The sequence below is a fragment of the Lathamus discolor genome, chromosome 10, assembly GCF_037157495.1.
Source record: "Lathamus discolor isolate bLatDis1 chromosome 10, bLatDis1.hap1, whole genome shotgun sequence".
NCBI lineage: Eukaryota > Metazoa > Chordata > Aves > Psittaciformes > Psittacidae > Lathamus > Lathamus discolor.
In genome coordinates this window covers 2,527,240-2,554,778 of record NC_088893.1, presented here as the reverse complement: position 1 = coordinate 2,554,778, position 27,539 = coordinate 2,527,240, and positions in this window count along the sequence as shown.

Genomic DNA, 27,539 nt, shown 5'->3' with positions numbered 1-27,539 from the left:
ATAGCCAACCCTCCCCCACCTTCCACCTCCCCCCCAAGCCCACAACTATACACACTATATCTCTACTTCATAAACCTAATAATTATTACAAGCATGACAACATTTTCAGGCCATTTTATTCTCTTTTTATCTGTTCTATTAACACCACCTTCACGATAAATATTCAAGTCTAATTCCATTAAAGTGTACTCAAATCATCTAACTGAAAATAAATTTCACTAACGTTACATCTAACTACTGACACACTGTCTGGTCGTTCACACTTGTTTTATTTTGAGCTAATAACAACCACCTTCTGGAAATCAAGGATATGGAATATTTCCTTTGAGCCCTACTGACAGTAGGTACTAACTGTTAGTAGGTACTAACAGTACCCCTCCTTGCTTAACCAGCTGAAGATAATCTAGAAATATCAATTCCTGAAAGAAAAGGGGGTCAAATAAACAATCAAACCTGCCCTTCAGCAGTTTAATATTGTATCCAGTCATTGTCCCCTTGTCCATGAAGGGAGAACAATCAGGATTAATAACTCCTCTGGACGTTCTAGGGAACTGACCAAATCAAAGACTGGCTCAAGGTTCAGCACCCATGACTGCAATCAAAGCCTTCATGCTCTAGAAGAGAATTATTTTAAAATGATGGTGACCATCCTGTTTATGAAAGGAGGAGTTTAAAGCCAGGAAAGCTTTTTTTTTTCTTCTAGCAGGACAAGCCCCTCACTGGAAGTGACTGTGAAAGACATTCAGTCTGGTTCTGCCTAAGTAATTAGACAAAACAGTGGTTTTGAGCTTGAAGGTCACCATCCTTTGTAAATGAGGTGGAAGGGCTTATTAGAGAAAGAAAGCTCAATATCAGGTCTCCAGAGGAGATACATGTGCAGGTGGATGGAACTGGTGGTCTTAGTTCTATACTGTTTAATGCAAGTAGGCAGGAAAAAAGATCCACAATTTTCTGTGGCCTCCATGCTGTGGTTATTTTCTGCTGAATAGCACAAAAATAAAAGCTTTCATATGTATTTTTGGAAGTGGAATTCTTACAGTGGTAAAATAACAGTAATCAAGAACAAGCTGAACATGAAATGTAGGAGGATAAGAAAGGTTTTCAAGGCTAGAAGGTCCTGCAAAAGACAAGAAAGTCTTAAGTAAATATATTTTCAATGGAGTTTTAAAAGAAACTTTTAGATTTAAAAAAATCTCTTTTTGGGGTCCATGTGAGAACGTTTCTTGCAAGATGTTTACGTGGATATTTTTAGGGGTATTCTCAGCTGCTTGTAGATTTGTGTAACCTTCTATGATTCTCTCATTAGGGTTAGAAGCCATAAACAGTCAGGAGAATTCTTCATTGCACTTGCACCTACACAGAGGAGTAATTCAATTCTTCATTGCACTTGCACCTACACAGAGGAGTAATTCCTTATTGCTTAGTGCTAAGATGGAAAAATGTTGGTGGCCCAGATCAAGAAAATGTCATGTACTAGAGGAAGTGATTAAAACTATAAAAAATAACCAGCAGACAGCCAGTTAGATAACTAGGATATATCTGAAAGCTAAAATCCACATCTGTTTCTTAGTCTCATCCAAATATGATGATTAGATTCAGGATTTTGGCTCAGTCTCATAAACAAAAATGAAATAAAAGTTAAAAATACTGACAGAAATGGAGAGTGTATAGGTTTACTATCCAATAGTGGGGTTTGTACTATGCCTTTACTTCAGCAAACTGTAAACAACTCTTCAAAAATTCTTTGTCTGCATTGTCAATACGATTTCTCTTTCTGTCATGAACAAGTACACACGTAAATACTCTTTATCTACAGTGTACTTAGAGCACTGTGGATACACCATCCCTGCTAGGCAGACTTGACATAACCACGCTCAAGCTACCTGCTAAGGATTTTTATTCTTCATGTATACATTGTTCTGCAATGATTCAAACAAATTCTTGCCTCTACGTTGTTTCTTTAAACAATGGCGGGTTTTTTTTTGTTTTTGTTTTTGTTTTTTTTTTTTTTTCCAGATTGAAATACAATGCTTCAGTCTTATACAAAGAATTAGCTAGGGAATAATAGCAGTGCACATACAAAAAGAGAACAAAGTACTCAGATATTTTCCTGTATGTTTTATTTTCATCCATCCACACAATAGAAGAAAACACACAACTGTATGTACACACACTCTAGAGCTTATATGGGGAAACTAGTATATAATACAAATGCACTGCATTATTATGTGGGTTTTCTTCAGTGTCAGACATAACTTTTTCTACTTAGCACTTCCTTGAATGTTGAGAATTTTCATCTGATATTCATCTGGACATCAATAGTAATTTCTCTGTCTTCCCTTATGATATGTTATTATTCAATCCAGCAACTATAATCTATACAGAAATAATGTTTCATCTGTTGACTACAGTTCCAGGAAGAATAGCAACAACAGGGAAAAAGAAAAGGTAAAAAAGAAACCATTAACATCTGTACAACAAGAACAAATATTGGTGTATTAAAACACTAATACAGAGACATCCATCCCCTGCAAGTATAAGAATATCTTTCCATACCGACTGCAGCAGTGTACGCTCAAGGGATGTGAAATTAATAGCTGGATGGACCTACTGTTTTGTGTTCAACCTTCCCTTACACCTCTCACCCTGCCCTGTTTTCACAAATGGAACAACAAATTGCCACTATTTTGGCTGCTGATTACGTTGAGACAGTGCTGACGGATCGTATCTCAAAATCATAGAATGGTTTGGGTTGGAAGGGGCCTTAAAGCTCATCCAGTTCCAACCCCCTGCCATGGGCAGGGGCACCTTCCACTAGACGAGGTTGCACCAAGCCACATCCAACCTGACTTTAGCTTTGTTTCTATATACAGTTTTATAGTTAACCTGTAAGATCGCCGGGACAAGGATAATACTTTGTTCTTTGTATGTACTGAATAATGTAGGGTCCTGATTTGTGACTGGGCTCCCAAGTGCTGTGATGTAATACAAATAATGAATGAAAGCACTTAATTTGTAATTTAAAATAAGATTAACAAAAATGATTACTAATTTTAGACTTATCAATCAGAAAAATCTGGGATCTCATTTTAGGAGATCCCAAGCATCTCCACTCTCAGATAATTCAAGCGCTGCTGGAGTGCTCAGAGTGAGCACCCAATATCCTCAGACCCCAAATTAATTGAGGATTTTGAAAGTGCTGGCTCAAATAGTAGCACATTCCATTGATTATCCTTTTGAGGGGGTTGTTTTTCTGTATTCGCCATGCAAAGCCCTGTTTTTTTCTGTATTTGCCATGCAAGGTGGAGAAGCCTGTCTTGTCTTCATGTGTTTCATTAATCCCCTTCTTTCTGAAATGACGTGAAAATAAAGTCTCTCCTCGAGGGTACGCAAAGAATCAAACAACTTATACCTCAAAAGCTAAATGCATTTCTACCTTTGCCTTATTTTCACCCATGTCATTCTCTGCCCACATACTGGGCATCTTCCAATAATTCCCTCCAGCAAAGAGAGCTGGGACAAATCTGCCTTGGATGCTGCCGGTATTCTTGGATGGTCAACAAAGGGTGCTAATGGACACGGCAGCTGGCTTTCTCCCCCTTGAGGCTAAACATTTTCCCTGCACTAACTCCACACTTGAATGATCCAAAAGCTGACAGCTGTGAGTTTGTCCTGAAACCATGCTGCAGTAACTGCTGCCATTTCACAATATAACTCCACTTTCTCATGTGGATTTAGTGCCAAGTACGCAGCAGTTTGTGAGCCACGCAGTACAGAAAAAAGCTGAGAGAAACAAACGCATTTCATTTCAGTCTACATTACCAGCACTTTTCCTTCTTTATTCTGAGACTATGAGTTAAGGAAGAGTGAAAAGCAAACCTGAGGCATTTTAAAAAATACACCAGTAAAATCTGCTTTTGCACGAAGGACATGCAGGTAGAATTACAGAGTCTAATAAAGATTTAACTGGATTAGCTCTTAACACTATATTGTATTTTATTAACATCCATGAGTACACTTCTAGGAATTTTCATTAGGAATGAGTTAAGAAGAGGTCAGAGATTAAAAAAAAAAAAAAAAACCAACACACAGGAAGATGTCTCTGAAATGATGCAGGTGTATGTGATAGCTGGAAGTAACTCAAAATTTAGTGCAGTATATTGCAACTTTATTATTTAAAATACTTGTAATATTCTTGTTCCCACTATGTAAAGCTGGATGCTTTCCTTCCACTTTTCAGACCAATGAACTAAGGAAACCCAAATAACTGAAATATGTAACCTAAGTCAGGAAATTCATAGATAGTAAACTTAACGTGCAGTATGTGTAGTACAGCAGAGCAACAGCTGCCATCTCACAGCACTCACTTATATTTCTCTATACATTTGATTTTATTCATAACCAAACAATTAAGAGGAAAAAATAGCAAATCATTAGTGATTTTATTCCATTAAGTTTAGAAAACTGGACAGTCCACCTGAATTTTAGCAGATAAATAACTCTTTCAGAAAGGAAACAGCTATAAGAAACTATTTTGGGTTTCATTTCCATTTCAGAAAAGTCTGTATGTCTCAACTGAGTTACATGTTATTTTCAATAATTAAATTGAAAATAAATATCTTCAAAAGCTTAAAAATCAGCCCTGAAATAATCATCAGAATGAAGCCAGGCCTCATGATCCGAACTGCTAACAAATCTCAGGAATCCCAGCATCTATGGAGGTCCGCCCTTTTCTCACTGCCACACCTGCAGCCAACCCCAAAGGCCCAGGGTAACTGCAGGTGCCTAACCTGACATTTCCAGTGCCTGAGCCCAGCAGCCAATTCATTTTGAAAGCTGAAATTATTTTCTCTCTCTGAAGTTCTGATAATAGCTTATTTGTGAAAAATACCAGTCTGAATCGATTCCTTGCAGCCAAAATGCAGGGATGAAGAAAATATGCAAGCATTTACCACAACAATAAAGCACTGGAAAAAGTGGTATTGCTGTAACGAATCTGGAACAAACAAAAAGTACTGAAGAGGTGGAAAACAGACTGCTCCACCAATGCCAGGAAGATTTCATGCTCTAAGACAGTGCTGTTTCTATTTTTTTCTGCCTTTAGAATAAAAACAAATTTAAATAAGAAATGTGAACATTCTTGTGCATTTGGTACTTGCAGGCCACATTTTTATTCTTCTAATACTTCACCTTAGGGAAAGGGGGTTTTTTTAGGCTACTGAAAGATTCTAGTCACAGTCCCCGATATCCAGATTACCAGCAGAAGAGCTAAAGCTTAGACAGCAGCAATGCTACAGCAATGCTGACTTCTCCACAATTCTCTCAGCAAAGTACTTCAGCCTTGAAGATCTCAGATGCAAGAGACACAGGGTTTTACAACCTCCCCGGCTCAGATGGTCTTTGCACCCCCTTCTGAGACTGTCAGAGGCTGTTAACTATATTCAACTGTAGCCTGAGGCTTGGGCTGTGAGCACTTGCCCATTAGAAATGAACTTTCACACTGCTGCAAAACTGTACCAGCTTTAAAACAATAATGAAGAAGAATAAATCCTTAACATTTCTACCTGTCACTTGTCACCAAGGTCTCTAAACATTAGTATTCTAACTTCATTTTATTTTCAGAATAGGATAAGTGTGGGGAGCATGACCATCCATATGGGGAAGATGAAATGGAGCACCCTGAGCTGTTCGAGCTGGAGCACCTATTAGGGTGTGCAAGGACTGGACAGCAGAGGCTGGAGCAGTTCAGCACAAACCATAGTATTTTCTTAAAATTGCTAAGGCTTATTATATTAAATTGCATATTTAAAGATGTGAAAAGGGCTAAAGAGAACATAGCATGGTTTTCTCTTTCCTCCTTTCAGTAGGGCAGTGAAAGGGAGCACAACCACAGTAAATATCTAGTCCTTCTGATACTTACTTCATTTTCATAAAGCTGGTTTGCTTGTATGCTTAAAAAGTAGCCAACGGAGATTTACTGTAAAGCTGAATTAGGAAATGGATGCTTTCTAAATGCTGAATAAGGAAATAAATTAATTCTATCATTTCAGATCAAAATAGGGCAGAGCATAAGGAGCTGGATTTTGAATTGAAATGAAGTTGTGACTGCAGCTGGTAAAATTATTGAAAATACTGTTTGTTGAGAAGTATTGCTTTTTCTGCTCACAACACATTGTAAGCAGGATACTTCATATGAATCAGATCACAATTAGTGGACCTTGGGTGAGAACATATCTCAGCATCAGAGTTGCTGATGAGTTATTTTACTCTGCATTATTCATGATGTGCAATTGGTCAGCTAAAATCACAGTATCACTTTCGTTCCTGGTGTAGACAAAACACTTTTAAATTGAAGAATAGAAAACAGGTCTGCTCATGTATGAATATCTTTGCATGTAAGAGGTTAGGGCTGGTTTTATATAAAGAACAGTCATTCAACCAACAAACTCAGTTTAAAAAAAGCCAATAAGGCAAAAACACCCAGAAAAGTCCTCTCAGATTCAAATAATGTTTGTGATCTTCTTTTCATTATTTGATGAGCCTTGTTTGCAATTTTGTATGTAATTACAAATAACAAGTCATAAAAGAGGGGTAACATCATGTGTATCAGGTTATTAAATGGATAATGTAGTCTTTAAGCCTTGAAAGAATAATTTATACTGCTAACCTTTCTTTTCACATTCATTTTGTTCTTTTGTATTAACTTGAGTTTGATTTTTGAGAACTATGAGTTAGAAGTCCCCTTCCACATAAATATTAGCACATGAGGATTAAGCATGGCTCCACTAGAGTCAGCGGTGATATTGAAGACACTGATCTAGCAAGGCTCTTAAACACGTGCATAATCACTTTGCTGAAAAGATGGCTTCAGTAAAACGCTCTTTTAGCCATATATTAGAACCTAATAATCTTGAAGCAATGGTTACACAAGCTGGAAAGTAATGGGGAGTACCAATGATCAACTGCCTCCCCCATTTGAAAGGCCTCAGCTGCAGGGCAAAGGGTGAGAGCTACCAGGCATTGCCCGCAGAGCGGGATGGCTGCCTTTAGGCTACTGAGCTGTCAATGCTGGCACACGGCAGATTTTTTCCAGTAAGCAAATGTAAGGAAAATAGATGTCTATATGGATTTCTATGTTGTACATGCAATCCTGGAAGAATTTATATACCTCTAGCATAAAACAGAATACATGCACTTCTTAACACCTGGAAACCTAGAAACTTAGGAAGTCATGAACCTTTTGGTAGAAAGCAGAAGACACAAGATTAAAAATAATAAACAGAGTACAAAGCCCTTGTAACTTTGTATTTCACCTGAGACATAAAAACCCTCATCACTCGCAGACTCACACTTTCCGTCATGTTTACAGATTGTTCTCCTTAAACACCATTAGGTATCCAGACCTAGGTTGTAGAATGGACAAATAGATCAGGCAAATACAGCACATAAGCATATTTCTGCTCCATAGGAAAATGCTAGGGGTGAAATCACACATAAAAATCTCAAATTGAGAACCAAATGTCAGGCAGAATCAAGAGGTATAGATGTGACTCTCCATACAGTATGGGCTGTAAAAAGTATTACAGGTTAATAAATGTACGTAACTGATACATCCTTCTCCATATATAGGCAAACAGTGTGTATACCTTAATGTTCAGCTGTATAATAGTTATTCCCTCTTTAGTAAAGACGTGTGTACACAGTCTCCACCTACATTTTTGTGGTACTAATTTGTACCATCACAAAACATATCTTGTACTTTGCTTTACTAGCAAAAAATGCCAGTTCAGTACTGAAAAACAAGCCAACATTTAAACAGATTCATTTCTTCAGCAGTTACTTCAAAATGGATTTTGGTATATTTACTTTGGATTGTTGAAAACAGCCTTGGTCAATCAAACACAGTTTCCTTGTTGCCAAGTCTTGATTGCTTCCATGACAACAATGCTATTTTATAGCAAGAATATTGTCATATATAATTAAGATACAGGAAGCTATATGCTTGTTTGCATTGAATTTGAAAGATAACTTGAAGAACTCATGTTTCTTCAGTTGTGGTGTCTGAACAGTACTGTTAATTCATAAATATTAAGAATTTAGGCAGCAATCTGCTCTGTATTATAGAGCTGTTTGCATAACTGCTGTTAAGCTCTAGACTTCCATTTAAACAGCATTTAAGATGACTGACACATTTTCTGGAAGCTGCAAGTCATGAAACTCTAATACTATGGTATGAACCTGGTATTTCTTCAAGCAGTTCAAAATACCTTCAAGCACACAGACACAGCACAGCCTACATGTGCTGCATGCAGACTGTGCTGCCAATGCTGCCGGTAATCTGCAGTAAGATGTGGGCTTCTCCTGAGAGGCTTCCTGTTGGAAGTTCTCTATCAGTCCTGCTTTCCTGTTGAGCATTTAATTCATACTCAGAGTAACAATTTCTTTTGTACTTCAGTAGCGATGTGATGATACCAAGGACTGTGACAGAAGAATCTGGAGTTCAGAGGCAAAATCATTTAATGAATGCACAGCACATGCCTTAGTCATTATACTGAATACAGCCCTGGAGTTGGGCAATGCATACACTAATTCTTTATTAAAAATGTGATGCTACATTCCTCATTTAGAAAATAGCATTAAAAAAATCAAGATGTTTGGCTAAAAAAGGCTTTCATGCCGTTCTGAACTTTCCTAGTATGTTTTTAAAAGTGCAAGATAATCCTTTTTCTCAGCTATTGTAGGGTTGCTGGATATAAAACATTGTACCTCCCTTTAAACTTTTCCATATAACTTGATTAGACAGCAGTAATCTCTAATGCTTTCATGTGCAAATTTAGGAGTGACCCGGAACAAGAGTTTTCTTCATCGCCATAGCAACCAGGACGATGGAAGAATGCCACTCACCAGGCAATGCAAGGCAAATTTCATCCCTTTGATGTTAATTAACAAATTGCTTTCAGAAAAGTCAATACATTTTTCTTCTTTAAATGTTTGTGATAAATTTTTAATATGTCTGAAAATGAAAGAGAAATACAGAAGCATCAACTGCTGACAGGTGAAGTGTGGACAGCTACTTTGGCAGATAACCCATGCACTGGTGCTACAGCAGTGATGAACCCAAGGAAAGGCTTGCTTCAGCTGGCAGCTCAAAAATCACCTTGGGTGAATTTTGGGACTTGGAGTTCAGGACTGATGCCTCCAGCTAGTTCAAACCATTTCTGATGCACATGGTGATGTGGATACTGCTATAAGAAAGTGTTTTATCCATTTTGAGTTTCTGTCATGGAAAAATAATAGCTTAACACACACAGAAAATTTATAAGGATGAGGTTATAGGCATACCCTAAATAATTTTAATATATTTAGCACTGAAACCACTTTACTTATGTACACTTTGTTTGTATAGCTACTCAGCTACTTGTTACTCTTCTTCCTCTTTCCCCTGTTGTCCTAATGCTCTACAACAGTTATCAGTTCTTAGTACAAATTCCTTTAGGGACTACTGAATTGAACACTGCCAGGGATGGAGCAGTCACAGCTTCCCTGGGCAACCCATTCCAGCACCTCACCACCCTAACAGGAAAGAATTTCCTCCTTATATCCAATCTAATCTTCCTCTGCTTAAGTTTTAACCCGTCACCCCTTGTCCTGTCACTACAGTCCCTGACGAAGAGTCCCTCCCCAGCATCCCTATAGGCCCCCTTCAGATACTGGAAGGCTGCTCTGAGGTCTCCACACAGCTTCTCTTCTCCAGGCTGAACAGCCCCAACTTCCTCAGCCTGTCTTCATACGGGAGGTGCTCCAGTCCCCTGATCATCCTCGTGGCCTCCTCTGGACTTGTTCCAGCAGTTCCATGTCCTTTTTATGTTGAGGACACCAGAACTGCACACAGTGCTCCAGGTGAGGTCTCACGAGAGCAGAGTAGAAGGGCAGGATCACCTCCTTCGACCTGCTGGTCATGCTCCTTTGGATGCAGCCCAGGATACGGTTGGCTTTCTGGGCTGCGAGCGCACACTGAAGCCAGCTCATGTTCATTTTCTCATCGACCAGCACCCCCAAGTCCTTCTCTGCAGGGCCGCTCTGAATCTCTTCTCTGCCCAACCTGTAGCTGTGCCTGGGATTGCTCCATCCAGCCAGTTCTTTGGGCTTGAGAGTTGTCAGACAGCTGAAAACCACCAAGAAAACCCACCAGAGTTTCTGATATGAAGCCCTACACCAATTCACTGGTCAAGATAATTAATTCAGACTCTTAACCGGACAATGTGTTTTCCCTTCTATCCTTGGCTTTTTGGATCATCCAGGTCTAGTCATGTGGCCTACAACTTCACTACAGAGGTGATCTGAATAACTCCAGAAGAACTAACTTCAAGTGAAACAACCACACCATAAACTAATACCGCACACAAACTGATTTGATTGCTGTACATTATGTTATTAGACTCTTAACTTGATCTGCATCTTCTGTTTCCTGATACAATCACTTTCTTTAATAATGATTCTACTTGCAGAGGAGATTTCGGTTAGAGGCGACACTGTAACTAGATCTAACTTCAGCAAAGAAAGTTCAGACTCTCTTTTGCTACTTATTCAACAGGGCAACAGAACCTTACAGGGTCACACAACGATCAGGCACTGACCAGGCTGCCCAAAGAGGTTGCACAGGACCTGTCCTTTGAGGTTTTCAAGACCAGACTGGAGAGAGCCCTGAGCAACCTCAGCTGACATTAGAGCTGCCCCTGCTCTAACCAGCAGGTTTGGAATCGAAACTTCCTGAGGTCTCTTCTAGCCTAAAACATCCTATGACGATATTAGCTGATGTTGTGAAGATAGACATAAAAAAGCCCTTTGCGATATTATGGCAAAAGGTAAATGAATAAGAAGCAAGTTTAAGAAATCAATGTGTTTTTCTGGCACTGACTGCCCCAAGTTACCTATACCTGCAGAAACAAGGGTCTGACTGGAGACTGGAATGGAAATTTCTAATCCCCAGCAATGATAAATTTATTTATATCAGCAAAACCTTCCCTTCCCTGAAACTCACAGATTCCCCTACTCCAGTGCTATTTTGCACCTCCTCATCAGTTAGGGATTGTGTCCTAAACTTGACAATGTTGTTCTAAAGAGCATTACAGTGAAAGAGTCTCCCTACTCATCAATTAAAAATATTACAGATTAATTTCCACTTGTCCTGTATTTCTGTATGATCTTATTTAACAAGCTTGCTCTCCAGCACAGCAGGAAAAGTCCATTAGAAGAATACTATGCAGGAATCCCTTCAGAGTATAATGAAGGACTTCACATAAGGTAAAAAGTCACCTCCTCACTGATTTTTAACTATTGAAAACAAAAAAACTAAATATAGATCTGTGTGGCTGTAATCCAAGAGAAGTAAACCTGGTGGGCTGGCTGGTGACTGACTTGGAAATCACCCTAAGTCACCCTCACAATAGCTACACTCACCTATATGGAATACAATTTTAGAATCCAAGTCTCTCTCTGGTGAATTGCCAGCTATTGGCCCACAATGCTCCTTCAAGCAGGGCAGATAGTAAGAGTGGATGATGACAAGATAAATATCTCACCTTGTACAGGATAATGGACTGAAAAAACCTGGGTATCTGAAAATGCACAATCCTTTTTGCACAATTCAATAGAAAGAAAAATGTCCAAAGTAAAAAGCTTAAGCCAAATTCTAAAATAATTTTCTAAAATGGAAATTTTAAGATATTGGAAATGAGATTCAGTGTAATTCTGTATCCTGAAAAACATTTATATTTTCATTCAGCATCTGAAATCCAAATCCTTATTGTATGCAGTGATATGAAAAACACTTCTTTTGACAAAACATACATTATATCCTTAAAAGATTAGACAGTTTCAGAGATTCTAAATGTGTTGATGTCGTTTGCTTAAATTTCTCTCTTAGTATTTCCTTTTTTTCTTTAGTTACCTTCTAATGATTTTAATTTTTAATGTACAACCCTATAACAGAACAACTGTGTTTTGACAAGATCTCCTGTTTTCTACCAGGCAGGTTTTCAGCATTGTCTTTTCATACTCATTTACATATGGGGACCTGTTTTCTAAAAGAGAGGTAGTTTCAGGAAAATACGATTCCATGTGTGAAAGCTGGGGTTTTTAGCTATCCGAGAAGGTGTCACTCTTATCTGTCAATGACAGAGTGGGGCTGGGCATGAGGAGCAATCATGTTTTCTTGGAAAACTATGAAAATATGCATATGCAATACAGTAAATAAAATTAAAATAAACATGAGATTTTGAATTCTATTTACTGGAAGTGTCTGGCTTAACTGTGAAACTGCTCAGCCTTGTATGTGAGTCATGCTAATGTATGAATTCATTCAATGCGGTATGCTTATTTTGCCAAGCAATGTATTAGGAAACTCTTACCAGAACTTCCCAGAGCACACAGACATATGAATTCACACCTCAAAAGGAAAACAGAAATCAGACTATAGCCTAATATGGAGTACATAAGGATCCTTCTCAGTATCCCAAATATAAATTAGTGTATACAATTGTTGTTGTTTAAACCCAACCACAAAGCTCGTTCACTCACTCCCCCCCCCCTTTTGCCCTCCCCCTGCTCCCAGAGGGGCGAAGAAGAGAATCAAAAAGAATGCAACTCCCACGGGTTGAGATAAGAACAGTTCAGTAACTAAGGTATAACACAAATCACTACTGCTACCACCAATAATAATAATGATAAAAAAAAAATAACAAGAGGAAAAAATACAACGCCTCAACACCAGCAGACCAATAACTCGCCCCACTCCCCCCAGCTGAGCACCGACCGGTACCTCATCCAACCCTGCAGTCCCCACCCTTCCGGGTAACTCCCCGTTACATCCTGGGCATGACGTGCTATGGTATGGAATACCTCTTTGGTCAGTTTGGGTCAGGTGTCCTGTCTCTGCTTCCTCCCAGCTTCCCCTCCTCCCTGGCAGAGCAGGAGGCTCACAAAGTCCTTGGCCAGATCAAACATTTGAGCAGCAACTGAAAACATCGGCGTTATCAGCACTGTTCCCAGGCCAAAAGATCAAAACACAGCACTGCACCAGTTACAAAGAAGGAGAAAAATGACTGCTACTGCTGAACCCAGGACAACAATCTTTGTGTGATTACTTTCTAAATTAGCTGACTGAACTAAAATCACTATTAAAATACATTGTGGAATATACCTGGAGTTTGAGAAAGATACAGCACACTAGATCACCCCCTGAGAATAGAGCTATATGTTTCTTATGTATTTTTTGTTACAGGCATGACAAGAAAAATGTTAAATTTTACATATTCTATATACAATACATTGCATTTGCTAGAGCAATTACAAGCAGTAATGTATGATACTTTCTAAAGGGTCTGCAAGCAATGGAGGTGATGCTTGACTTGCACATTTGAGGAGATGTAGAAGATTAAAATTAAGTGAAATACTGCAATACTGTTCATGAACAGCATTGTTCGAAGACCCTCTTATTTTCTACATCAGCAATTCTCTACCTACAAGACAGACATAAATTACCACCGAAGTTGTAGGAAAAATAAATCAAGCGCCTGAAAGGACTAGATCGTTTGAAGCTGCAGTCATCACTGAAATGAAAAAAAAAGCAAACATATTTGCTGCATGCTTCAGTTCATGTATGTAAATAATACAAATACATGCCTACGGCAGACAGCACCAAATGACCACAAAAGCTAAGGGCAAAATGTTTCAAACTAACAGGAAAGCTTCATATTTATTTAAATTTTCATTCATTGTTACTATGAATGAAACAAAACACACACACAAAAAGAAAATCATGCTGGAATATTAATATTTATGTCTAGTGGTGGTATTTATTATTGCTGGTTCATTATGACTACTGGTCTGCGAAAAAGATTAAGATAGTAACATTAGTTTAGTAGTAGTTTAGTATTATGTGAGGATCTGAGCCAAATTTGTGTTGGCAGAGAGAATAAATTAGTAGACTTAAAGATTAGTAAAGGTATTTCAAGCCTCACAAAGGATGAACTTCCATAGTTATTTTGCAGAAGTATCTGGATTCTGTCATCTTCATGTGGGGCAAAGAAGAGGGGGAAAAAACCCCAAACCAAACCAAAACAACCTCTGTCAAATTTTTTCTCACACTGAGCAGAAACTTTGCAGTTAGTAGTGAGAAGGCGAAGACGACAATTCTTTGTGGTGGCATTAAAATTTAGCAAATGGTACTTTAATGCAAAGAGTTTCATTTACACAACCCCATGCATGTTTTGTTAATTATTTGTTTCAGAAGCAGCCCCTCAGACTGCACTGTGTTTGGGAGCTGCTGTGCAGAGCAGTGCTGTGCACCACCTGACACAGCAGAAGAGCGTCTGCTACAGCAAAAAACCCTACAAGAAAGACAAAGGGGGAAATCTTGGTTGTGCACGCACAACTCATTAATAAATCTTCCAGCAGTGTGTTTGGAGGAAGGAAACGTATCCCAGAGATATAAACAGGCCTCTGAAAATCAGTAGAATAATCCTGGCTAACAACGAAACCCACTTACAGCCAAAAGGAGAGTTGCCTTCATTTGCAATGGCAAATGAGCGGTGCAATTTCTTACTTTCCTATTATGTTTCCTATTGAGACTCTCTATATGCTGTCTATAGTTTACAGCAGGCTGAGGGAAGGAGACTCTCTGTTGACAAAAGAGCAAAAAGAGAAGAAAAAGAGTTGTAATTTTTCCTGCTTCATAGCTGAGCAATCACCAGGACACCTTTCCCTTATTAAACAACAAAAGGGAAATGTGAATATGTAATGTTTATTGGTATTTTCTGTATTTGGCAAGAAGTAGTTTGCTTCTGCAACTGTGATGTGAAAAATCTCTTCAATGCTGGATGGCTTTAGTCTATCGGCACCCTGATGAGCACTAAGAAAGAATCACAGAAAGACATGACATCAAATTGGCTGCCAACAACACCCTCACTTTACTATAGTACAAAAAAGAGGAAAACAAGGATATGCATGAACAGTATGGGTTTCTTTTTCTGTGCTTGATACCAAGGAAGTTGCTAATATGTTTGTGATATGAAAACATTTCACACATACATCAGTGCTTCCAAGCACCCAGTTGAGACCATAGCAACAATAGACTTGACTACATTACTGCAGGGAAAGTCTTCCTTCCCTTGCTTGCTCGAAGTCCTTTTTAAAGCAAAATCAGTGACCACTTGTCACACATCAGTGTGCTTGTATTCTCTCCATGCACACCATCAGCCCATTTCAGAAATACAGCAGAACTTGCTTATTCCTGACTACACAGAGAAAACAGGATATACAATACCCTTCTCAATAATCAATAACAATTCAAACATTTTGTTGTCTTAATTTCATACCCTTCTAATGTCTTTTTTTTCCCAGCCTGTCATAATGCACAGCATTGTGTTTAATTTACAGCATAGGTTGATATAAAATAAACATTCTGATAAGGATATGGTGAGATAAAGACAGCTGCTTGCCATGAAAAAATAGGGCACAAATATTATTACTTCTCTGCAATGCCTTACTTTCACAAAGCATTCCCTACCAGTTTAGCCAGGTAAGTACACTACAGGCTACTTTCACTGCACTAGCTCAAAATGTTACAATAGATAATTGCTTAGTATAACAGTACTAGGAAACATTCATATGCATTCAGAAACAAAGCAGTAGAGAAAAAAAAAATACTCAAGTTATTGATGTAAAGGTTGTGTATTCAAAGCTGCCTTATGCTGGCTATTTATGTTCTTATTTTAAGGATTCTCATTTTTCTGTTAATCTTCTGACTTTATATTCAATATGCAGCAAACCATTGTCTATGGAAAAGAAACTTACATTTGATTCATTAAGAAATTCCTATTTAATAAAAACTAAGGAACCTAACAGGCAAAAATAAAAAAAAAATCAAATTAAAACACCAGACCTATGTCCAGTAATATATTTTGTCCAATGTTTATTAAATACAATTACGTCCATAAATACACACTTTAGGTCGAAGATGTCCTCTCTGTGAGCTGTGTTTTCATTAAACAAATTTCTAAACATTAAAGTAATTTAAAATATCATGACCGCAATTTCTAAAATGCTATTTTTTTTTTCCTCAGATGTAATTGCCTCATTTTTGCTTATAGCTCTATTCACATGCTACTGAGAGTAACAGCATGTTAACATCATTCCGTGCTGCAGAGAGGATGAGAAAATACCTCAGTTTGCTTTTGGTTTTATTTTCTTTATTTTTCTGTATTTTTTTTCTTTTTATTTCAAGATTTTATTCTTAATACTTTGACACTTTTGAAATACAGCACATGGACTGTTTGCTTATCAGTGTCATACTGAGGATAAAACACAATTTTGCATAATCGTCTGTTGAATAATCACAGCAAAATATATTTAAGCACAATAAGTCAAATAATTTCAAATTTAGCGAAGAGCTCTTGTCCTCAGGCAGGCTAACACAAAATGTAACCTGTGATAATCTTCCAGGAGCTGAGAAATTAAAAGTTATTTGTACAAAGCACATATCTCTTAAAAGCAGTGTTGTCTTAGTATGTAAGCGCATGCCTTCCTTCCATGAACTGCATTTCAAACACATGCATTTCCCAGGTTCTAAACTACGTATTTCTATATTGACAATAGGAGTCCAGTAACTGTTTTCCAACTTACACTGAAGAAACTATTTTTCAGAAATAATGGCATTAGCTCAATGAGTTAAATTTAAGATACCAAAGAACTGGGTTTTCTTTTTTGTCATAATTTAACTTTTTTTAAAGAGTCACATTTATCTGGCTTACCCTAAGGCTTGTGTGTTTCTAGGTTCCAGTGGATTATCAGCATCAAGTGCTACTTATTCACTGCTAAGCTGGTACACAGTAAGTGAATTTCTTATTTTACATTCTAGTGGCCAGCATGGGAACATCAGAGCACCGAGAACTGTATGGGACATTCAGCAGGGCAATCCCTACACTATTTGGTAGATTTGACTTTCTTTTCAAAGCAAAGTGGGGCCACAGATGCTTTTTACACCTCTGCTCACTGATGAGTTGTGCCAGTCATAAGTGTCCTTAGGATATCCTCTTTTTACTGTCCAAAATAAAATTAAAAGAAAGAAAAAAGAGAAGAAAAAAAAAAAAAGATTAAACGAGAGTGGTGTCAATGCATTACAGTGTCAAAGTCCTGTTTCATGTTGGTCAAGACGGCTCATCTCACAGGCTTTTCTCACTTTGATGTCGGGGAAGTGTGATTGTGCTGTAGCCTCTGAAGTCCTTTCCCTTGTCAAGTATTTTGAATTTTATGATAATAAAATGAGGAGGGAGAGCAATGAGGTTCAAAGACCCAAACAGCATAGAGGAATGCTGCTATGAAGCTAAATAGGCTAACTCTAAAGATTATAAGCAGAAAGCGACACAATCAGGAAGGAGATATTTGACTTAATTGTAAATTATAAATGAAAATTCTCCAATTCAGCCCTTGGAATTCTAAACAAGACATCTTAAAAGAGAAACACACAACCTAAGCAAAAAAAAAAAAAAAAACCAAACGCCCATATCTGGCTCCTTTACATAACCATGGTTTAAAATTACAGAAGTTTCTTTTTCTTTAATGCAACATCCTAAAAAAGATCTGCCCTCACTGTCATTGTTCACGGCCAGACTAGGAAAGTGCAAGCACTGACAGGGATATTAATTTGTAAAAAGTTTTGGTTTAACACAACAAAATCCTTTCAATTCTGTTTTTGAAATAAGGTGGGAAAGCAAAACCACATTGAATGCTCACTACTAATATTTCGTGCCAAGATAGCAGATAGCACTTATCTTCAGGCAATCCTCCACTCACAGTCACCCATTCTGTCACCAGAGAAATTGCTATCTATAGTAAAATATATAACTCATATAGAAAATAGCATATATATGTTGCAAATATTTATCAGACCTCTTGCTTTTACCTCCTTAAAACAAAAGTAAGCTTTACTATGGTTGCTTCCCTAATACTAAATTACATTAGTCAAAAACGTCACGGTGCTGGCAGAAAAATTGACAAATACTAAACAGACCAGATTCAGAAACTTCGTGTTCTGGAATCCAACTTCCCTTACACAACACAAGTGCCCATCTAAGCAGCAGTAAAATATCTGAATGTCTACAGCCATGATCTATGGTATTGGCAAACATGAATAATGGATTAATCCAAGGGGAGCAATCTGTGACAGAATATTCCCTGCCCCTGTATTTCAGTGACTGCAGGGGATGTCATTTTCTCCATGCACAGCAAAGAGAAAACCACCACAGGCTTCTTCAGTATCTTCAGCATAACCATACAAAGAAACAAGACCACAGGTGGCTTCCTGGCACCATCTCTTTGGACCACACAGCCCAGTGGAGCAACAAGGAACAGATAAGGCGACCTTCTGTGGGGCTGCCCAGTGCTTGCTGAGGAAGACATACAGCTCTGGGATTGCTAATGATCAGTGTGGAAGCTCTTGGGCAAGGGCATAAGGATGGATGAACTCACAAGTTCATACAAGGTGAGAGCTGTGAATCCTATGCATACCAGAGAAATGCAGAAAGTCACAGGAAAATGAAAGTTAGAAGGTCACCTTCACATCATCTACTAAATTTTCCATTTAAAAGAAAGGCTAAACTGTCCATAGTCCTTTCCACGAGGACCCCCAGATCTTCCTTGGGTAGACCCTCTTCCTTTTCTTTTACCAAGCTGGGTAAAAGCTACTTCCTGCAATGAAGACCCTCACCCATTGGCAGTAACCTTTCAAAGACAGTAACTGACAGCCTCACAATGACATTGGCCAAATCCCTCCACACCTTTGAGTACACACCATCCAATTCCAAGCTGTTGCTGTATAGCTAAAGATCTATTGTATCACTTACAGAAATATTGGAACGGATTCGGCACACATATAACTGTGTGTTATGTTAACATAACACTTAATCCCAGAAGGGTTCACAAAGAGAATGAGAGTCAGACAGAAATGATTGCTGAGAAGAGGACATAAGACAGAGATGTCACTAGAGACAGCCTGGAAGGGTATTTTTTTTCCTCCTGTGTTATTTGGAGAGGGAACATAAGCTCTCCCATATATGAGGAGAATCATAACTATAGGATATGACAATATATGGCCTCCATGGTTGGGTGAGATGAATACAAATAGTCTTAGGCAGAGATTTTGAGGGTTGGAAGGAGGAGAAAGAGTTGCATGTGCAATATAGAATATAGAATGTAGAAACTAGAAGAGCAGTCATTGATACTGTACCAATATATGGATAAATATGTACAAGTATATACCATATATAAATATATGGTAAGTGTGTATGTTATGTACAGGCTGTAAAACCAGGGTGTTTCCACCATCTTTATAGAAAGAAGGTGAAGCAGACTGCATTTGATTCCTCCTGTGCTCTGTTGATCAATGGGGGAATTTGCCCACAGAGCAAGAACCACCCCTGCATGGCAGCTTCTCACAGGGGCCTCAGGGGCAAGGACTGCCTGGAGAAATTCATTGCTCTCCTGTTCCTGAACACGCTTTTCTATCCTAAGGAGGACCAGCAACATTTTGGATGTGTTGCTAAGCTTCTGCTGTTGCTTGATATGTAGCTGCTTTAGGCTTTGGTGGAATACTTTAGCAGACACAGCCTAAAGGGTCATAAGAATCACGCACTCAGTTGCATAAGCTTTCCCCAAAGGAGGGCCAGATTTTAATGCCTCCTCCACATCAGAAAAAGTGGATAGGGCGTAAGTAGGTGACTTAACTATCTGGAGGAATTTTCACAGAGCAAATGACACACGTCATATACTGAAAGGAAAATCCTACCTGCACTCTGCTGTTGTTTGCTTTCCCATTCTAAAATCAGAACCTGGAGTTAACTGAGGACGACTGTTTAACAAAGGAAATGTAGAAATATTCTAGATCCAAAAATACGCTGTTTGCAAAGATTTTTTTAAATCTTTTCCTCTGAAAAAATGAAGATAAGAACAATAAGAATGTGGGGCTATAAGAGTCCATTGAAATTTCTGTTTTATCTGCTCTCTTGTTTGAAAAAAATATTATGTATTCCCAGCCATGATTTTTTGATGTTTCCCAACAGAAAGATTATATAATTGTATACATGTTATTATCAATGACATCACTATGCTATGGAACCACTGACAGTTTAAACTTAATTACAGATGGCAGCTTATGAAATAATTATAAAGAGAAGATTGGACAGCAACCACAGTGATTTCCTGCTTCCTCTTCATGTGTGTTTAGCACAACATTGTTGAGTCCCTCAACTTTAAAAAATAATGCGAGTTATCAATCAGATAGTGCCACTGCAGGCTGGGAGGCTGACTTGCTGCTGTTGGAAATGATACCGTGTAACGTTTGCCACTCAAAGTCCACTGCTTTGCAGAACACAGCTGTAAGACTGGCTGTTGGCCATATAATGACCACTGCCAAAATAAGTAGTAATTAGCAAACCACGTTCACAGGCTGTTCAGTCAGGGCCATATACCACATTGAACAATGGATTTGCAGAACAGCAGAATATTCCCTTGTGCCTAAAGATCTGAACTGAAAAAGTGGAATTTGAGTCTGAGGATCTTACACCTGCTTGATTTCATTCTATGGCGTTCATTTCCAGCTCCAGTGAAATTCCCTCCCCTCCATGAATTAACTAATTAAATTGCCAATGGCTTTGATACTGATGCTACCTCACTCCAGGGAGAATTTTGCCTGGCTCTCCAGAGATTATTTTAATGTGTTCCATCTTAAATTGCTAGGCGCTTTTTAACCTGTTCCTTCCTGATTACATCTCACCTTTATGTTACTACTATTAGTGCATTAACTATTATCTTTTTAGTGAAGGGATAACTCAAAGTAGCTATTAAGCTTTTCAGCTTTCTACATACCTTTTTTTTTCCCCTTCCATCCTCTTAAGCAGAGGACCTACAATTCCTTTTGTTATTCCCTGCCTTCTTATGCATTTTAAAAGCGTGCTCTTTCTGCCTTTTACATAGTTTGATAATGGCACCTCATTTGGAGCCTTTACCTTTCTGACTCTTTCTTCAGATTCATCCTCTCCATGCAATCCTGCCTCCCACAATTTTACTCTCTTCTTATGCGGGTACAGTTTTGTTTTTCCAAAGATGCTGAGAATTTTGACGGGGATTTTGGTGGGGTTTATTTTGTGTTTGTTAGGGTTTGTGGTGGGTTTTTTTGATGAAAAGAATAAGGGTGGCAGGTGAGGAGGATTTGAGTAACCCTTATACTAAATACAGCTTCTTTCATTTATTTTTTTTTCTCCACCTGACCTTTTGAAGGTCTTTGTGCTGAACAGCATTAATTACAAATGTATCCCTCTTTTGTCACTCTCTCATAAATTGCTTATGATTTTCCAAACTATAGGATGCTTGCTGGATTTCATGTTTACTTGGTTTTAACCACACAATTAAATAATAAACAATCAAAGGTCAAGGCTGCTGTACACTCTCAGTTTAGCATCTATGCTAAAATTTAGGGCATTTTTAGGATCAGCACACTTTTCTCATCAAACGTGAGGAGTGTTTGGGAACATCTGTACATTAACATCCACACGGCGATATTTTGCAATTTGTATTTCAGGCAGAATTTGTGAATTAATCATTAGTCTTTCATTATGTACTCAGCTCTTCATTGGAACGTTGCACCTTAATAATTATGTTGCCTGTAGAATTGGACAACAGAAGCTGATTAACAAGTCTCTGCTTCATATTATCATATAGGATAATTCAGACTGGAAAGAACCTCTGGAAATCATCCAGTCCGGACCCTCATTGAAAGCAGAGTCAGCCTCAAGGTTAAATTCAAGTTCAACAGAAGGTAACTTGATGCTTCAGGACACCAAGGTCGTGTGTGAATGAAACATCCATTCAAACCATGCCATGCTTTTGAAAAAGGCAAGCTGAATTAAAAAATTACTTCTGATGTCTAACACATCACTGACGCATTCCCAATCTTTAAACTCTGTGATATGTTGGACAGCTATTAATGCATACACAGCTGCTTTAAGGTTTTTTTCTAGACCAACATACAATCGCTTCGGAAGGAAAAATTTCCAACACACTTTCTACATGCCTATGAATTCTGAGGCTTTCTGCAATAGCTGAAGATCACACCCACTCTTCTAACTATAAATGTTTTTAGGATAAAACCCAGGAGGTGCAGGGGGCATCTGTTGTTTTGTTGTTTGGGGTTTTTTTTCTAGGAAAAATGTGCAATAGTTGTTTACTTATTCATACCCAAATGCAATTTTCACATTTTCCACCAATGACAGCATCACAATTCCATAGAGCTCTCTGTATAATCTGTTCTTGTTTAGAAATCTTTTTGTTTCTGAGAAGTGCAGTTCTACATTTACTTGACAATATTTATATTACATTCTCTATCATCAAGTATATAAGAACATACCTTTTATAGTCCAAACTCTACTCTGATGGGTCAGAATGCCAGATGTATAGTGAGAATGAAATACTTCACTCAAGGGCTATTAAGTATATATATGTAAAATCTATATATTTAAAATCTAAAGTTACAGAAAACAGAAAAGGTTAAGACAAACATTTTCAAAGCATAAGAAGTCTAAAATATTAAGAAACACAACTGTATTATGACAGATAATGTAGTTAGTTTATACCCAGTGTGATTGTGATTTGAAAGTTGTGTAGATTAATATTAAAAATACAAAATATACATTATAGGATGACAAAATACAAAATGAATCACCTACAGTAGTAGTTTTCTGTACTGATTTTCTTCTGCATTACAGACATATAAATCAGAAGCAATTCTGTGAAATCAGTGAAGATACAGTGTGTGTGAGACATGAATCAAGTCCAACATTTCCCTAATCTACCCAGCATTTCTTTCCCTGCTAGCAGATGTACCCTCCATTCTCCCCAAACAGAAGGGACAGCACAGAAAATTACCACCTGTCGGTGATAATGGTGACTAATAGTATCTCCCATCATACTGATTATTTAAAGTGTTTTAATGTGATCCTTCACAAGCCTCCTGATAGATGGAGAGAAGGAAAAATACAGACAAAATGCTGAGCAGAAATACACTTGCAGACTCACTGCTGAACTTTTCTGACACAATCTCATACTTCTCGGTAAAAGAAGAAAGTAATTCCAGAAAGACTTGGTGAGGAAACTTCTATGAATCTAGGCAAAGTGATTGAGCGATTACTCAAGAATACATCACAAAGAAGAGGAAAACAATAGATTTATGTTCTTAGAATAAAACAAGAATGGATCCAAGAGAATATCTTATAACTAAATCATGTGCTTTTCCTTATATGGGAGATTTGCTGAGTCCTTAGCCTAGTCACAGCCTCTTTAGCCAAGCTTAAGTAAAGTACAACTGGGCATACAAGGTGCACTGTTCATAAAACAGTTAGCACCTGAAAAACTGCACTTTTTTAGTTTTTTCAATAATAAAAAATGCAAGATTATCTTTTTTTCTTTGTGCTGTCATGTCTGCAACATGTAAAACTGGAATCAGAGATACCAATCATGCTTACAGGGCTGTTAAAGAACTGGAATCTTTGGGGTTAAATACGGTGGCCAATCATTCAATCTTCCCACATACCATTAAGGAAAGCTGCAACAGTGCTCTGTTGTCAGTTCGCTCCTCAGCTGTGCAGAGCCAGTTACTGCTCTGGCTCACAGTGATAATCTGATTTTTCTTGCCTCTATATTTGCTTTAAACAAAATCACTGTTAGCAGAAGTTGCCACAGAAATTCAGTGAACAGTGTATTTCTCTTGGAAATAACACTGAACTAATGTCCTAACAGAGTACTAGAGATATTTGTCATGAGAGATTACATCTTGTGTAGCTGTAAAAAGTGGCCATGTTAACATTGATGTAATTACAGAATTCAGCCCCATTTTCTTTGTTTTGCCTCAGAAAACCTAGCCTGGTACTCACAGCATCCAGTTAGATCCTACTGACATAGCCTCCACTTTATTTTGCCTTGTAAATTGCCATATACTGCTGTTAAATAGTGGACAAGTTGCTCTCTGCCTTTATTTGAACATTCTGCAGAAGACAATGGGAAAAGGTAAAATATTAAACCTATATAAATTGTTTCTAAAACTTTAATAAAGTGCTTTAGTATATTAATGTCTTGTGGTTTAAAAGGTTAAAAGCAGTATTTCTTGCTTTCTGTGGGTATTTGAAACATTTCTAGAAAACTCCGTCAAATACTATGTGATTAAGAAATACTAATTTCTATAAGGTTGTATCACAAAATTGCAATAAACTCAGCAATGCTGAGGCGATTCCCGCCTGTACTGACAGTACCTGATCTTGTCTGGCAGACAGGGAAGCTGGAGGACATGTGTAACCTTTTCTGTACATACACACATTCAAGTACCTTTTTTCAGTGAATGGAAATAATGTCTGTGCACAAGCCTGCATTAGCCTGGCACTAGTAATAGTTGTAACTTCTCCAGTCTGGTTTCACATGTGAAGAAACACAACCTTTACACTTCTCAAAGGTGCAGCTGCATTTTGAAGACCACAGGAGAATGTTTCAGGCACAGTAAGCCACTGCTTAACCTCTGCCAGGGCCACAGGCCAGAGTCACAACTGAGATCACATTGTTCACAAACTATAAATGCGCCATGGCTAAATCTACATTGCATGTTATTGGGTGCATTCAGGTGGTCAACAATTGTCAAATGTCTGAGATTACTTCTATTTTTATTCTGAGCTTGCTTTCTTTAAAACAGACACCGTCCCAACACACAACTTCCAGACCCCTCTCCTAAACAACAGTTTCAGAGTCATTAAAGAATAAGTTCAACTGCTGGCAATGCATCCCTTAATCAGGCCCTTCCAGCGGCACCTTAACTTACCCTGTGCTGCTACCATATTACCGGTGTGTTGAGTTCAGCTGCTGGGTTGTTTCCAAAACCAAGACCTTGCAGTGGGGGGTGTGATACTTCTATAAACTGGAAACCAGGGCAGAGCAGTTTGAAGTATCCCACTGCTGACAACTATACACATTAAACACACATGCAAAAAGTCTTCTTTGTCTCCTTGGATTGTTTTGAACTCTGCCCTCAGAAGTGACAGAAGATGAATTAATCTCTTTCTTATCTGACTTTATGCCTGTTTCATGGGCCCGTTCTTACACAGTGAGGTTCAAGAGAAATTGATTCACTGCACTTTTTAAAGGGCTATTTCCATTCTCTGTTCATTTTCGTTACTCCACTTGAGAAAGTGGATTATAAAGCTGGACAGTGAAGAGTGGAAATCAGAAAGGAAAAGAGATTAATACAGTGCCTTGCCTCTACAGGAGCTTTGCCTTGAAGGCTGCCACATCCACATTTCTCTATGTAACATTATAAGATGATTTGACCTAACATATCACATCACATTATTTATAAATTATACTGAATATGCACTAGGATACATTTGAAAAGATGCCATTAAAGGAACTCCACGCATGTGGAGGGTGTATAGGCCTTTTGATCAGAAAAAGAGGACATCTGCATTAAAAGACAAAATGTCTCAAATCTTAGTTGGAGATGTCAAAAAAATTAGTTTGCTTATTAATAAGAGAAGTTTCATTTTCTGAAGATTCTTCTTCCAGTACCATGAGCACAATTTTAAAGGTGGCCTGTATGACATCTTCATATAACAGATTAGAACCCTCTCTTCTGACAAAGGCAGTTTTCCTTGCGGTCTCTCTGAACTTCTGAATTTTCCACATTTCTGAATATAAATACAGACCTTTAATGCTCTCCATTTTATTTGTCAATGATTTTGAAAACACTTTGCATTATATGATGTTTTTCATTCACTGAATTTTATATTAACATTAATAAAGCAATAAATGTAAGCATTAAGAGGTTAATGGCATAATAGCAAAAGGAAAGGGAATTCAATGGTAAAACATTGAAAGCACTTCCATAAAAATAATAAAAATACAAAGCTTACAGTTTTGCAATACACTGGGGGAAGGAGGAAATAAAGCACTGCCAACAAGTCACAGGTATACAGTATGACAGAAAGTGAAAATGCTGCCAAGAGGGAGTGATAATGGTTTTGCTTCCATAATTCATTCATCTCGAGGGATGCAAGATTACGTAATGTAATGGCATTGCTGTATCCTGATTCATTAGTAAGTCCTACAGCGTATTTTCTGCATTGATAAGTTGGGATGGTGTATGAAATGCACAGCCACTTTGTAAATTACTGACTCACATTTTCCTGACAGTGCTGAATACTCTCATGGTTTGAAGTTCAATCTCATATAGTGGTAAGACAGGGTGAAAGTCTGAGTGACAGCTCAATCATCATTGCATGGGCCAATCAGAAAGACTAGGATTAATCACACCAGTTTTGAAAGAAGAAAGAATAAAAGAGCAAATATACTTCCCACTTGATCATTAGTTTGTGGTAACACAAAGGGTGATGGAAGCTTGAAGGAGACACAGATAAAAGTGGCAGTAATAAAAACTGGCACAGATGAAATATGGGACTCAGACAGGCAGGTGAGAATTGGAAGAGTTCAGAAGGAACAGCAATTAAACAAGGGGGGAGAGAGAGCATGTTTGTGAGCATGAGTATCTTACAGAACACTTGGCATATACAAGGCAGGTTAAGGGAAAAAAGGTTGGTGAGAAACCAAAAAGAAGGTCAACGAAGAAACAGTGTTGCATTGTAATGGACGAAGAAAGGAAAAAAAAAAAAAAAAAAAACAATCTGGAAAATGACAGATTGTTGGAGGAAGGGTTATTGTAGAACAGAGAATGAATCCTAACATTTTAAACAGGGAAGTTCAACATATGAGTGAGAAAGATGGAGGGAAATGAAGTATGGAATGACCAGGAGAAGTTACAGCAGCGCCTAATCTGAGTTGAAACACATCTTTCATTTCCACTGAGCATAAATTCTTCAAAGATTTCTTTCGACATATAATCTCACATTTTCCAATTAGAGGAGAAGTGCAAATGTAATTCATCATAGAAAACACTGTGACATTCTCTTCCTTCACCTCAACCATGAGAAAAACCTGTCGGATATCCCTGAGGCTTCCATGACATATCTATATGATTTTCATGCTGCAACAATAACTCTGAAACATGTAATCTCTTCTGTGACTTTGAGAGCTGGGTTGTGTCAAGACTGTATTGTACAATCAGGAATGCTTCATGGAACACTTGCTTTTCAGACCCTTGTCTTGGGACTCCAGGGAGAAGGTACGTGCATTGTCCCCCTTTTTACTGCCCTTTAGGATAAACTACATCGGGTCAGAGAATATATAATGCTCTTCCTCACTCTGGCACCATGACTTTTCACTCAATTGACAGTTCACTGAAACCCACAAGTGCAGTCATGAGGCTCCATGAGAGCACTGATGGAGAAAGTAGCAGGGCAGGTGGGCTGATGGCCGGGGAAAGCAGGGAGTCCCATAGAATTGATCAGAGGACAGCCACCCTGGGGTGTAACAGCCCTGGTGAAGAAGCCGAGGTG